At 50.5% G+C, this 15,037-nt stretch overlaps 2 pseudogenes; both read right to left on the bottom strand.

The window, feature by feature from the left end:
* LOC142435735 (large ribosomal subunit protein uL3 pseudogene) overlaps positions 1–10,163 on the bottom strand; it is a 140,212-nt pseudogene extending 130,049 nt beyond the window's left edge.
* Positions 10,164–10,346: 183 nt separating this feature from the next.
* LOC142435734 (large ribosomal subunit protein uL3 pseudogene) lies at positions 10,347–13,425 on the bottom strand (annotated as a pseudogene).
* Positions 13,426–15,037: the final 1,612 nt, after the last annotated feature.

Here is a 15,037-nt window from a genome sequence, read left to right as displayed (position 1 = left end):
TGTTTTCTCCAAATTGATAGGCGGTGCAAATCAATTACTAGGGTTTTGGCAGAGTCAGTATGGAAACTGGGAGGGTGTTTAAAATTTGAACCAGAGTAGAACAATTCCAAGACACTTCCTAGGGATTCCTGGCATATAATATGCAAATGATAGTCTTGATTTTTAACTGTGTCTCTGTTCTTGGTTCTGTCAGTACCTGGTGTGGCCACAAAGGAGAAACCTGGTCTCCTGCTATTTTGAGTATCTAGTGTGAATGACAGGAGATAAGTCACATGCTAATGAACCCTGGTGGTGTAGTAGTTAAGCACCATGTTGTCCGGCTATCAAAGGATATAGCATTGGGGTCTTAAAGGCTGGAAGATAAACAGGGGGCCATCTAGCTAAGAAACAACAAAGCCCACATGGAAAAAGCACACCAGCCTACACCGACATGATCGCTGAAGACAAAGCGGGTGCATAAACACATGCGAGCATGTTTTCTTGATGTGCACTCACTCTTTACATACAACTCTCTTATACATACGTGTTTCTGTGGATTTGTTTCTCGAATGCACCCAGACTAACATAAGCAGTGTGGAACGCATTTAAGAAGCATAGACAAGGGCAGGGCAGGATATTCGGAAGGACTGGATCCAGAATTAGAGAGGAAGGAGCCCTGGTGGCAAAACGGGCTGCTAGCTCCCTCTCCCAAGGGGGACAATGAAACAGCTGGCTCCCATGAAGATTTACAGTCTTGAACACTCCATATAGGGTCACTGTGGTTGGAATCCACTGGACGGCAGTGACCTTTTGGGATTGAAGGTGGTAGCCACCAATGACTTCCTGCCATTGAGCCAAGGAGCCTCCGGAGAGTGTGTGAACTTCTGGAATGCAGTGAACAACCTCTGCACATCTGCTTTTCGTGCTGCCCAAGTCATGCCCTTGGCCTTTGCTTAAACATATTCATCCAGAAGTGAACCATCACAGCTGCTCCCTCGGGAAGCTGGGGCCTGAGCCCTCTGGTTCCACTCTGTCAGCTATTCTGGTCCGGGTACCTCCCCTCTGCCCCAGCACAGGCAATGTGCTTTTGGAAGTAGTGCTCCCTGGGTAGTGGGTGTGATTTGCCTCCTCTGGCCTAACATGATGAATGCTGAGAGGGGGTGGATACTAGGGGGTTAAACCTCCTGAACTTTACCTAGCCCAGGGGAAAATTTATTATTTAAAGTAAGTTTTAGACAGAATCTTTAGAAAGATAAATTGTTAACTTTATGTACACAATTACTCCCCAACATATAGGCTCAACCTCATAGGCTGTGGATGACCTTGAGCAAGTGCTCAGTCACAATGGGTTTCTATCAGGATTGAGAGTTCAGCTCTCTCAACTCTCCAACTGGTTATTAGCACCATAGTCTCTATTCTATTTATGTATTTACTTTGTTTTTAGGGGGGAAAGACTCCCAATTCAACTATATTTTATTAGGAACTCCTTTGCTAAGTTTTACACAAGAAAAAGGCACAAACTGCTGTTCTGGATGAAGGAGAGCATCCGCATGAGGCCACAATGGTGTCAGAAGGACCCACAGCCACAGTTACTTAAATAAAATGACACCCATACTGTCCTGCTGACCCTGACTCATAGTGACTCTGTGTAGGGATCCTGAAGTTGCTACCTTTACAGGAAGCATTAACCTAATCTTTTTCCTGTGGAATGACTAGTGGTTTGAACCAGCGACCTTGCTCTTAATAGTCCAACACTATCCAGCATTACCACCTGGGCTCCTGAAAACTTAAATAAGACATAGAAAACAAACAACATTGTCACAAAATTGTGACTGAAGACAGATCTATTCAAGGAGTTTCAGGAGGGCCTGTGAGAGCATGAGCGGGACCTTCATTGGGATGTGCACACTACCGTATATCGTTGAGTCTGGCCCTGGAAGTGGACGCAAGCACACTGCCTGAGGGACAAGCTTTCCACTGCCAGTCAGCAGTAGGAAAGAACTCAATGGCGGCTGAATCGGTGGCCCCTCAAAATGGATTTAGGATCTCCACATGGACTCTCACTGTGAGCCACAGCCTATTGCTCAAAATTTAAGCTCAAATACAACTTAAACGCCAAACATTCTGTTTCCTTAAAATAGGGTACTGCCAGGATCAGCTAGAAGTCTGCATGACCTATCAGATCTCAACGCCAATCTCAAATCACTTCACTTGATCCATTCTACCAGTCATGTCGAGGACAACTAGAGGTCTGCATGAGCGAGCCCAAATCGCCTCCTCACTTACCCATTCCAGAGGCTGTGCCTGTATAACCTATCGACTAACACATTCCGATATGCCGTGGTTATGAAACCAACCATCATGCTAGAATAAGGACCAATCACGATGCAAGGGTCAGGGTCAATGGGAAAGCAGAATAGGGCCTGAGGGGAGCCAAGAGGGGTCACTTCACTCAATCCCTAAACCTGATCTAATGTCACTAGACTGGGGTCTTCCTCACATCTCAAGGGCACCCGATTCATGATTGAAGTGAATTGTGCTTATTCAATCATTGTTCTGTTTGCTGTCCTGCTGTGCTGCATCCTCTTCTTGCTTTTTTGGTGCATGGCTCCCTCTGTTGTGGTGACAAATGGCTCCAGAGGGATTTGACATAGGGAGAAAGACCACCCACATCAATTGTCACCAGAAGCAGACACTAAGTCCATTTCTCTCACCTCACAGAACTATGCACACCAGACACTGGTAGGGCTGCCTGGGAGGGGAACCCTTAGTGCAGTGGTTCTCAACCTGTGGGTTGTGACCCCTTTGGGAGTCATATGGCCTTTTCACAGGGCTCACCCAATTCATAACTGTAGCAAAATTATAGTGATGAAGTAGCAAGAAAATCATTTAATGGTTGGGGGAGGGGGCATCACCCCAACAATAGGAGCTGTATTAGGAAGGTTGAGAACCACAGCCCAAGTGTGTTTAGGACTTTGCTGCACTCAAGGTCATGAGACATTCCTGAAGGCAGATCCACTGCAGGAAGCCCTTCTGGGAAATGCCCTGAAGACAGGTCTCAACCAACTCCACCCTCACCCTCCGAGATCCTAATCATAGGACGCATGGAAATGCTCCCTGCCACTTCGAAGTCTGTAAGTCCATGGGAGCAGAAAGCCTCCTCTTTCTCCCTTGGAGTGGTGGCTGGTGAGTTCAAACTGCTCACTTTCTGGCTAACATAACCCACAGACCAGCTCCCCCTGAGCTCAGTTTGGTTTGCCGCACAGCACACATTGTTTGGAACCTTCTGAAATAGCTATGCACATGTGCAGGTTGGGGGGATTTCACACAAGATGCAGTTTTCCACCCTCTCTTGGCAAAAATATTTTTTGCAAAAGGCTTGTGTTCTCTTCTGGATCTGAGTAGCAGCTACTCTCATGAAGTCATAGCACATACATTCATGCTACAGTCCTCCCAACTCCCTAATGTCTTACGCCGAGTCTGCTCCATGCTTTTCTGTGTCCTACATGGCAGCTGTAGGCACCCAAGGCATGGGCTCTGCAGCCTGGGTCCAAATATCTCCTTCCCACTTCCTCACTGTGTGGTCCTAGGCTCATGAGTTTATCATCCTGTGCCACTGATTTTTCATCTGTAAAATGAGGCCAGAATAGCGTCCACACATAGGCTTGTTAAGTGGAATAATTGAATTATTATACACAAAAAGCTTAGAACGGTGCTTGGCATCTTGCAAATACTATTAGGTGGTTTAGCATAGGGACTGGGTCATCCATTACATATGCTCAGGTTCAAACTTCCGGCCAGGAAGGGGTGGTACACCTAGGTGGGCATTACACCTGGATTGGCCCATCTGGGCCAGGTGAATTCAATCCAGCCATTGGGGTTGACCATGACCGTCAACCATGCCTCCCTATGGAGGAATTGAAAAGGCAGGATCTTGACCACTCCGATGTCTCCCTTCGACCACTTTTCTGTTGTCTGTCCCCCAGGGAGGAGGTCACATGTAGATACTTATAATCAGTTCCCTCTTTCCAATCCACCCTCCCACAACCCTCTCAGTATCACCACTCACAAATTATCAAGGTTTCTTGATGTATGGGGGAGCGGGGAGGGAGGGGTAAAATGAGGACTTGATGCCAGGGGCTTAGGTGGAGAGCAAATGTTTTGAGAATAACGACGGCAATGAATGTACAAATGTGCTTTACACAATTGATGTATATATGGATTGTGATAAGAGTTTTATGAGCCCCTAATAAAACGATTTTTAAAAAAAGAAAAAAGGCAGGATCCCAGAGCCCACTGAGTGACTTTCTTTCCAGCAGCTTCTAGGTAGGCTGTGCCCTGTGAGGGGCCCTGAGGTGCCTGTGTAAACCTGAAACTTCTTCTCTCAAGAAACTCACTTGGTTCACAATCCAGGCTTCGAAGTGAGTTCTTTCTCACGCGAAGCGAAGGCCTGAGGTATATCTCTCCCAGGAGAGATCTAACAATAGTATCTTTTATTATAGAATTAGGAGCCCAGGTGGTGTAGTGGACTGTGCATTAAGCTGCTAATCGCAAGGTCGGGGGTTTGAATTGACTAGCCCGTCCGTGGGAGAAATATGAGGTTCTCTATTTCTGTAAGGCAGTGATTCTCAACCTTCATAATGCCCCCACCCTTTAATACAGTTCAAGTTGTGGTCACCTGCAACCATAAAATTATTTTCATTGCTACTTCATAACTGTAATTTTGCTATTGTTATGAATTGGTTGACCCCTGTGAAAGGGTTAATTGATCCCCAGAGGGGTAGCGACCCACAGGTGGAGCATCGCTACTGTAAGGATTTAAAGTCTCAAAACCCCAAAGGGGCAGTTCTTTGTCCTATTGGGCCGGTATGAGTGGGAGTCAATAAAATGGTAGTTAGGTTTTTTTTAGCATCAGTATCAGATTCTGGTGGCAATCTCAGTCATCCTGCATTGTGGTCTGGTTTGAACTCTGGTTGATTTGTGGGAAATGACTGCCCTGGTTTGAGGTGAGGACCACGGTGCTTCAGTGGTAGATCTCTCATCGTCTTTCACCGGGAAGTCCCGGGTTCGATTTGCAGCCAATGTGTCCCAGACTGTCAGCGAAAGTTTGTGTGTTGCTATGACACTTAGCAGGCTTCAGTGATGCTTCCAGACTGAAATAGAATAAGGATGAAAAACCTGATTATCTCCATCCACACATCGACCTATGGCCCGCCACAGTTGGCTTCCCCTCCCAGCTCTGGTGATAGCACAGACTGGCATAGTTTGCTCTGCTTCCCATGAGGTGCCCATGAGAAGCTGACTCGACAACCACGGTCAACATCAACAGCTTGAACTTCTTTCTGGGTCTACAGAAACAAGAACAACCTTCTGAAATGAGGTCGCATTGCTATTTGGGACTGGGAGAATGCCTTTGTGACAAGGATTGTGCTCTGGATCCCAAAGGCGACTTTTAAACACAGCCACATAGCAACTCCGGAAATTGCCGTAGTAGAAGCCACGTTTAAAAAAAAAAAGTTCTACTGACTTGCTCAAAGAGGCCAGAGATGGATGGGGGTGCGGTGGGGTGGGGTGGGGTGGGAGACTCCTCTAAAAATGAACAAATTTGTTTCCGTACATATTTGTCATGTCTTTTGGTCCTGAAAGATGGGGGGGGGAAGCAGACGAGAGGAGGAAACGGCGACTGACAGTCATCTTGTTGGTGTTCCCACAGCATCCCCTCCTTAGGCACTTGCTGCCATCTCATCCAACTCCACTCAGTATATTTTCAGCCAGCAATGATGCAGAAATGTCTGGGTACTCCAGTTTTATTGTAGTCAGGCAGCATTTATGGGTTTGACTTTCAACTCAGCATGGTAAGACGTCTAGAAGCAATTATAACCAGCACCTGCTCTGTCTGTGCGGTGGGCAGGCAGTGACAGATTCCCAGCTTCTGGAACACTAGTGCCCCCTCCCAGCTCAGGATAATGACGGTGACACTCGGCCTCCTTGTTGTCTGTGGGAGCTCTTGGAGCTCTCCTCTGAAACCTCATATTATTGGCATTTCTTTGAGTGAACACATCAAATTAGTGACTGTAAAGGAAGGCGTAGGAGATGATTATTGGTGACAAGACAAGCCTCAACCACCTCCAGAGAGCATGTCTCCTAAGTGCAAAGTATGGAGAGGGAGGAAACAATTGACCACAAATGGAATAGGCTCTGAGTCTCCCACACAATGTATGTGTGTGGTCACTAAGGCGCCAACATTATGGCTGGAGAATGGATATGGTTTGTGCAGCCGTGATTGCCATCCAGAACGTGCCGTATTGTGAAAAATGATTTTTTATTCTGAGCAAATCTCTGCTTCCACTTGCTTTAATGCTTCGCCAGAGAGCCAGGGACTCTGGGAGGGGTCGGGATGCACAGGGCTGGGCTGACCTCAGGAACTCATGTGTAAAGGGCTTTTTCTCACTTGGAAGCAGGCTGGGTTCACAGCTGTTCTTTCTGGTAAAGCTTGTTTCTGAACCTTGCCACGTCTGAGTCCGAAGAGGGAAATGAAGGTGACAAATGCTGCGAGGAGCCCTGGGCACATCTTGGCTATGGTCCTGCTTAAGTCTGTTTCATTTGAATCCCAGTTTTACCTTTCCTCCATTCTGGGTTCCGAAGCATCAGATGGGTGCCAAATGCTTCCACGGACAACTAAAGCTGAACAAAGTGGAGGCAGATGAAGAGCAACTGGAGGTTTGTATTTGGGAGACTGAATACTTGGGCTTCCTAGGCCAGTCCAGCTGGTGGTTAGAGCCCTGTTTCAGATTCCACTGAAATCTCCTAGTGTCCAAGGACCAAGTGGCTCCTAAGTCCAGAATTTCTGTTACATGTCTCACCAAGGAGAAGCTGGGCCAAAATGCATTGAAGAATAAAGCAGGAGCTTGGCTTGTGAATCCACTCTCTGATTCTGAAATTTCAAAGGCTCCATGCACAGACATTTCAACACTGAAAGCACAGCAGGGAAAATCAAAGACTTGGGCTTCCTCCTTGCCCCTCTTTTAGGGCTTTTATGGTTTTCCAAGGTGCCTCCCAGAGCCGAGTGTTGTATAGGTCATGTTTTAAAATGTCGTAGTTCTGAGGGACTTGCTGTTCTGCTTTCTTTTGCAAGGAGACCCGGTTTCTTCTATTGTGGCCAAACACAGAGCACAGATGTCTGTGGGCCCCTCCCTTTCCCCTGACTTTGTTCTCTTCTCTGGATACCCTACTGACCTGTTCTCCCTTACAAGATCTGAATTGCTCACACACTTCGTTAAATTCTCATCCTAGCGAGAAGCACCTGAGCATCTTATTAGAGCCTGTATGAGTTCTGTTCTGGATGCCTATTTGTGTAACTTCAGGTCTCTGGCATGGAAACGTCCCATGCCCACAGACCCACACAGGTAATATAAACTCCAACAGTAGTTTAAGGTTTAAGGTGGTCACAGGGAACTCTGGGGCCCGTGTCTCCTGGTGAACCACACAGGCTGTCTAAAGGGGCTAGTTCCATCTCAATGTAGCCATGCAGGAATGTAGACCGGTTAGGTAGCAAGACAAGGGGTTGTTCCTCTCCATGCTTAGGGGGCCCCCTACGGGAGGTTGGAAGCCAATGCAGGCTAAGCCCAAGCCAGGAGAGCTTAATTGACGCCTTCCAGCTGAAAGCCCTTAAAAGGCTGGAATCTGGAGACCACCTCCCCTTCCCTTCAGCTGCTTCTCTGCCTTCCACTCAGCAGGGCTGGGTGTGCAGTGTCATGAGGGTGCCCGTGTTCAGTTTAGTGTAACGCCGGAACCTTCTTCTCTCATGTATATAAACCCACTCGGATTATGAACCAGGCTTTGGTGTGAATTTCTTTCCAGTGTGTAGCCAAGGACCGAGACATTTCCCACCCGAGAAACCTAACAGACCCAGACTTACAATAAACCCATATTTTTATTTATAAGGCAAGAGGTGACCAGGTCTAGACAATAATGGTGAAGAGGGCCCTGGGTTTGAGAAATATTCTGAAGTAGAATCCATAACCCTTAGAAATGTATTGGCCTTAGGGGAGGGGCAAAGAGGGCTGGATTGAGAAAGTCTCTGGCATCCAGTTCTGACTTGACTTCTGGATCCTGAATCCTTCAGGGCCATGACCTTGCCCTCCACCCAGACCTTCCCATAGCCATCTTCTCAGAGCCTTGTTAAGTTCTCATAATACATTACACCTGCCATCCTGTGAGCAGCTACCAAACCCAGGCACTTTTTTCAAAGACAAGCTCGCTCTCTCTACCCCTAAGAGCAGGTAGTTTGGGGATGATGGATATGAGATACCACAGAAGACAAATCTGTTATCTTCCATGGTGCACAAAACATGCTGTCACAACCAGGACTCGTGACAATCCCTCAGTTTCCTAAATTGCTTCACTGCTACTTTTTAATTAAGCCTCATTAGATTGCCATATATTGATAAGAGGGATGACCCTGAGCTAGATGCATAAATTAAAGCTTTCCTCATCCTGTGCTTTTATATGAATGTGTTAATTATTTTTGTCATTAGGGAGAATAATGGAGGGATGGAGCAATACCAAACAGAGTTTGACAAAGTGTTGGTGTTTGCTGCGGCAAACGTGGTGCGTGTCAGATACAATCCGTCACCTAGTGAGTCTGCAATTAACACCAAGGGACAAAGGTAGGATTCCCTGTAATAAATAGCCTTCCTCCCAGATGCTAATGGGGACCCAGCAGGACCCAAAGTTGGTTTGTCGCAGTTGTACACGGGCCCTTAGAGGAGACAGAGCTGGTGTTTGAAACGAGTCTTGTTTGCCCCCAGTTGGAGTTCATCCACCACAGGACAGTCCTATCCACTGCCAGGACTCGCAGTTCCCCCTCCACAGGATGCAGCCAGCTCTACAGCTCCCAGATGCTTTCCCGTATGCAGGGCCTGGGGCAGGACGTGGGGTGAGCAGTGGGCACTGGGCAACCTGGGGTCCCATCCAACCTGGCCCAGGGCGTGCACAGTCCCACCTTGCAGGCCTCCTGGAGCGTGGCCTCTTTCCTACAGTTGGCCCTCAGCTCGCCCCAGAGCTGCTGCAGTTCCTGTAGCCTCGCCTGGAAGGTCTCTGAGGCCCAGTGGTCCCCCTGCAGGCCCCTCTGTCCCTCCTGCAGCCACAGTGGGCACACAGACCTCCTCCAGCCACCAGCTGTTGGTTCTGGGCACTAGCTTGTAAGCTTCGATCCCCCCTCTATGTAATGGGCACAACAATGGATTATTTTGCTTCAAGGAGAGAAACCATATACAGTCCTGAGTGGGGCCCATCTTTTGTAGATGGGAATAGAGACACTTAAAAAAGAAGGAAAAAAAAGGATTGACCTCCAGTCCCTTCACCGGCAGGGACAAATGCTCTGGTCTCACTGTGTCCCCTAAACACATCATGTCAAAACGTTTTCTTTTAAATTATGGACATCACTGCATTATAGTTACGACAGCCAAAGGTGGAAGCTGCCTTTGAGTCCGTGGACAGATGGATGGACCAAATCAGTGAGTTCGAGTTCTAGAACGGAGTGGTGTCCTTTCATTAAAATAGGGGGATAAATGTCAGGTCACAAATGAACCTTGAAAAGACATGCTGGGAATTAAATAAATAAAATTCCCAACTCACTGCCATCCAGTCAACTCTGACTCATGGTAACCTTAAAGGGCAGTGTGGAACTGCCCCCACGGGTTCCGGGGATGGTAACTCTTTTACAGACATAGAAAGCTTCATCTTTCTCACAAGGCGCAGCTGGTGGACTTGAACTGCAGGTCTTACAGACCACAGTCCAATTTGTAACCACTACGCCAGCAGGGCTGCTGGTAGTGACATAAGCCAGACACAAAAGAACAGGTGTAGGACCGAGCCAAGTAGAGAAAGGGTGAGCACAGGCAAAGGCACAGAGGCAGGTAGATCGGAGATATATGGGTTCACGGTGGCACTCTTGGGCGGGTTAGTGCCCTGTGACCCCGCGACCCATTTATTTATTATTATTACTTTTCCTTTCCCGGCCTCTTTTTATCTGTCTACCATGTGTATCCCTGAATTTGGTCTGGTCCCTGCCATATTACCTGGTCCTCACCCCAGGAATGTTCATACAGTAGCTTTTCCCCTATGTCCCTTTTGCATTTTTTTTAAAGCTTACCTCCGTGGACACAGTGTGTACTTGTCATTTTGTGCTTAGTTTACTTCGCTTAGCATGCTTTCCTCCAGTTCTTCCCATGCAGTGATGTGCTTCATACGTTCATCACTACTTTTTAGCGATGCGTAGTACTCCATTGTATGTATGTACCACAGTTTTTTTCCCCCCACTGAAAAAGAAGTCTTTATTCTGATCCCACCAGCTGTACCATCTGTTATGCGCCTTCCTCCTTGGCAATCCGGTCTTTCTTGAGTGGTCCCATGAAAGCTTTTTTCTCTTCCACGGTCTGGAAACGGCCATGGCCCAACTTGGAGGTGGTGTCGATGAACTTGAGGTCGATCTTCTCCAGGGCACAGCGCTTGGTCTGCACCAGCAGGGACTTGTGCAGAGTCAGCACTCGCCTCTTGGTGCCCACCATGCAGCCCTTGAGCATGACAAACTCATTGATCACTTCCCCGTAGTGGACAAAGTCGCCCAGGGGGTTGATGCTCTTGTTAGAGAGATCATAGTCGGTGGAGGCGTTGTTCTTGATAAGCTTGCCGTCCTTGACGAGGTAGCCCTGGCCAATCTTATAGATCTTCTTGTTGATCTCTGTGCAGTGGTGGTAGCCTTTCTGCCCAGCGTGGGCCATCGAGAAGGCCACACGGGCGGGATGCCAGGCCCCGATACAAGCCACCTTGCGCAACCCTCGGTGGGTCTTTCGGGGCAGCTTCTTGGTGTGCCAACAACTGGTGACCCCTTTGTAGCCTTTGCCCTTGGTCACCACCGTGATGTCGACCATTTCATCCTGCGCGAACACCTGGTTCACTGGCACCAGCTTCTCTCGGGCCCAGTCCAGCTTCTCAGCCACGGAGCTTCCGTTCACCTGCATCTCCGTCAGGTGCGCCTTCTCCTGGCGCAGGGGGAGCAGGCGCGTCTGGGTGTGGGTGATGGCGCGCATGACCGGGCAGGACTTCTTCATGCTGCTAACGTCTTTCTCGAGCTGCTTCTTACCCTTGTCATCCTGCCACTTCTTGCAGTACTTGGTGAAAGCCTTCTTCTTCGACTAGTGCCAGTTCTTGTAGAACTGCCGCTTGCACTCGTCGTCACTGATGTGTTCCGCAAAGACCGTCTTGAAGGTCCGGAGGCCGCGAGGTGTCTCCACATAGCCCACGATGCCCACCACCACCATGGGAGGGGTCTCCACGATGGTCACGGCCTCCACCACTTCCTTCTTGATCACCTTGGAGCCTGGTCTGTCGACCTCGTGCACAATGTGGGTCATGCCGGCCTTGTGGCCCAGGAAGGCCGTCAGGTGGACCAGCTTGGAGGCGTCATCCTTGGGGAAGCTCTTCACCTTCCCGCCGTGCCAGCTACTGTGCTTCCGAGGCAGGAAGCCCAGAGACCCATGCTGGGGCGCCAAGAACTTCCGGTGTGATATTACATCGTTGATCGCTGATGGTAGAGGTACCCCAGCTTTTTAATCCAATTGTCAGGTGATGGAAATTTGGGTTGTTTCCAATTCCTTGCAATTGTGAACTGTGCCACAATGAACATTGGAGCACAGATGTCTGACCTTGGTTTGTTTCTTTCCCAGTAAGGGGGTTGGGGGGTTGCTGGATCATATGGTAACTCTATTTCCATCTGTTTTAGATATCGCCAGTAGACCTCTTTCTTACACACATATGAGTCTCCCTGGATTTGTTTCACGGATGATGTGTCTGGGTCATTGTGTGGTCGTGGTCTCTTTTAAGACTTGATCGATGTTTTCTTTACATTGTTTGTCCTGAAGGTCTCTTTTATACCCTAAAACAAGGAGTCAAGAAGATGCATGGGACTTGATTGCTGAAGGGGGTGAGGAGTGAAGAAATGGACCCAAAGGGTGTCCATACCACTTCTGGGCTCTGCTCTGGAGCTGTTGCCAGCTGTCCATAAACTGTTGGCACCTGTGGCCGAGGCTGCGGGCTGACCCCAGGCTTCTCTGGCAGAGGAGGGCTGCCTTCTGCTCCGTGATATGGGGGATGTCCGGAGACTGAGGAAATGGATCAGGTTGTGCTCAAGAGGCCCCTGGCATGGGAGTGTACTGGCTCAGCTCTTCCTCTGCAGGGTCCCACAGAAGAGGTCCCCTGGCCTGGCCCCGATGCTAGACCCAGTGGCATACCTGCCCCTGAACTTGGAGGAGGCCCATCTCCTGCTCCAAGGCCTCGTGTCTGTGCAGCAGCCTCTCCATGCTCTTCCGATCCTTCCCAAGGTCCAGGACTCTAGCAAGGGCACCCTGTGGAGGACGGGCACATTACAGGCTTGGCCTCTGCCCTTCTGCCCAGGGTTCTCATCAATACTTTCTTCCTGGCTGGTCTTGGCCTTGGCCTCGGGCAGGTGACAGAGTCTGATTAGTGTCTGCACAGTGACACTGCGGGTGTTGGGGACAAGGCTGCTGGATGGAAAACAAGTACCTAGCAGGGGTCCCAGGCCTTCCTGTCAATTCCCTTCCTGCCTCCCTTCCATGGGGTCTCTGTCTCATAGGCCAGGTGTTTCTGAAACCGCATCAGCTTCTCTTTGTGGTCCCCAAGAGGGACAGGCTATTCCAGCTGCTGGCCCCACCCCTGGACCAGTCGCCGTCCTGTGTGATGGTGGGGACATTAGTGCCCTGATGTTCATACTGCCTTTGTCCCAAGCGATGACCCCGTCTACCCCTCGGTCTCTGTCAATGAGTGAAATGCTGACCAAGCTCAGGGACAGCACAATAATTTTTCTTTCACCCAAGATAACAGGGCCCAGGCCCATCAGTCTTCAGATCTAGGAAGTGGCTGGGCAGGGGCCATGGGTGGGTTCTCATGTGGAGGGTGCCCCTCACCCACCACTGGGGCCCTGTCTACTCTGCCCATCAGGATGACAGGTGTCCACACGGGTCTGAGAATCAAGGGCCCTGGGCTCCAGTCCTAGCTTTGCCCCTGGAAAAGCCATTAAACTCTCCACATCCCGTTCCACCGCAGGCCGCCCCTTGGCCCCTAGTGGGGCTGAAGGTCACTTGTAAAGGTAAAATGGGGTTCAGGTGGGGTGCCCTCTGACCTGGCTAGCAGCCCTGAGAAAGCCGGCAGTAATCAGAGAGGTGTGAAGCTTGTGTAGCTGACCTTCTCCCAGAGCTTCCACTCAAGCCGGCCGCTCTCGTATCGTGCCCAGCTGGCCCTGAACCCAGGGGCCTGGCAGCACCCTGGCCTGCTCTCTCAGCGCAGCCTCCTGCGTTGAGGGATGTGGGAGATGGACCCAGCCCTGAGTACTGAGTGTACCACTGCTGGGGCTGGCTCACAGCCCATAGCCCTCACTATAAGTCCCGGGGGCCTCCCCTCAGCTCTGCAGTTGAGGGTTGGCCAGGCTCCTGGGAAGAAGGAAGCAGGGGCCATGTGATATGGGCAGATCCAAATGCCCCCTGTGGTCCCCAGAGTGTGGCCTAACCCATCCCCATGCGCTTCTGGGTGCATGGGCACCTCGGCTTGGTCACCAGCCCTGGATTGGAGCCTATGGCTCCTTGGTAATCCCTCACCAACCAGCACAGGTTCGGTGTGCATACACACCTCACCCGTGTGCCCCCAACAGTCTGGATACCCTGGCCTTATCAGGGTCACGCCCATGACCGTCCCGGCCATCACCTCCCTGTCCTGTGTGCTTAGCACCTCTGAAAGGAGCCATGCTTCTGGATCAGCCGCTCCACCTCTTCCACAGAGCCCTCCAGGGCACTGGCTTCCTGGGAGACCTGGGGCAGCCATGGAGGTGACACAGGGGTGGGGGGTGATAGGGGGCACACATGGTGGTTCAAAGGGAACCCTAGACAGCAACATCTGCCAGAACCTTGGTTTACAGCCTGGGCTCTCTGGGGGTGCATCAAGGGGCCTGCGGCTGGGGGTGGGGAGGTGGGTGCTGAGCAGGAGGGGAAGTAACCTGAGGAAGAAGAGCACTCCAACCTGGGGGCCATTAGGAACATCCCAACTTCTGACGAGGTGGGGAGGAGCCCCATCAATTTCCAACCAAACCGCGTAGGGCTTGGCTGGCTGGGGCCAGTAGTGGGGAGGAGATGGCCCTGAGTGACCTGAGGCTCAGGTGTCCCCTTGGCCACTTGGGAAGACACACTATCTAGCTCCGTATCAGAATAGCAGCCAGTGATCCAGGAAGCAAGGGGGATTGGGGTGGTACTACAGGAGGACTGGAGGTCCTGGGGTCAGTGTGTCTGTGTGTGGTAAGGGGAGCTGTCTCCTGGGCCTGCAGGATCTTGTCCAGATGCCACACTGTCTGAGGAAGAGCTGCTTGTGGTGCATGGCCTGCCGTCTCCCTTGCTTCCGTTCCCAGGCCTGAAAGACTTGCTCCCAAGCATCATGCAGGGCGCATAGACTTTCCTGGACCTGGGCATGGGCATGGACACAACCGAAGGTGGTGCTGAGGGAAGCTCCAGAGAAAAGGTGCCTGACTGTCCCACCCAAGGGGAGGGTATTGTTTGTGTTTCCACATGGAAAGAGGGACCAGATATCAAGCCAGTGCCAGATGAATGCAGTGTGCCCGCACGGAGTGGGGAGCCAGTGGAGGGGCCTGAGGGCTGGGCTCCCATACAAGCTATGTGGACAACTGCCCTTGCCCCCAGAAGAATTTACTTCAGAGGACAGCACTGAAGCTGCATCTAGGAGAGAGGGGCATGTTTGATCAGAGCAAATGGGAGCAAAGAAGAGGGAGGAAGAGAGAGTGGAGCACATCCTGGCCCATCAGTCCTGGAGGACGATATCCCGGCTCTGAACAGCCAATGGACAGAGTGGAAAATGTTGCTTATCCCACCACGGGACACACCGTCCATTGATGACCCAGGGCCCTAAGGGGGACAACACTGGAGACTCAGGGTTAGAACTGGCCCAGACTGATCCTATGGCACTGAGGCAAACCACT

This window comes from Tenrec ecaudatus (assembly GCF_050624435.1).
Source record: "Tenrec ecaudatus isolate mTenEca1 chromosome 1 unlocalized genomic scaffold, mTenEca1.hap1 SUPER_1_unloc_13, whole genome shotgun sequence".
Taxonomy (NCBI): Eukaryota; Metazoa; Chordata; class Mammalia; order Afrosoricida; family Tenrecidae; genus Tenrec; species Tenrec ecaudatus.
The sequence above is the reverse complement of the archived record's forward strand: the minus strand, read 5'-3'. Positions and strand labels throughout refer to the sequence as shown.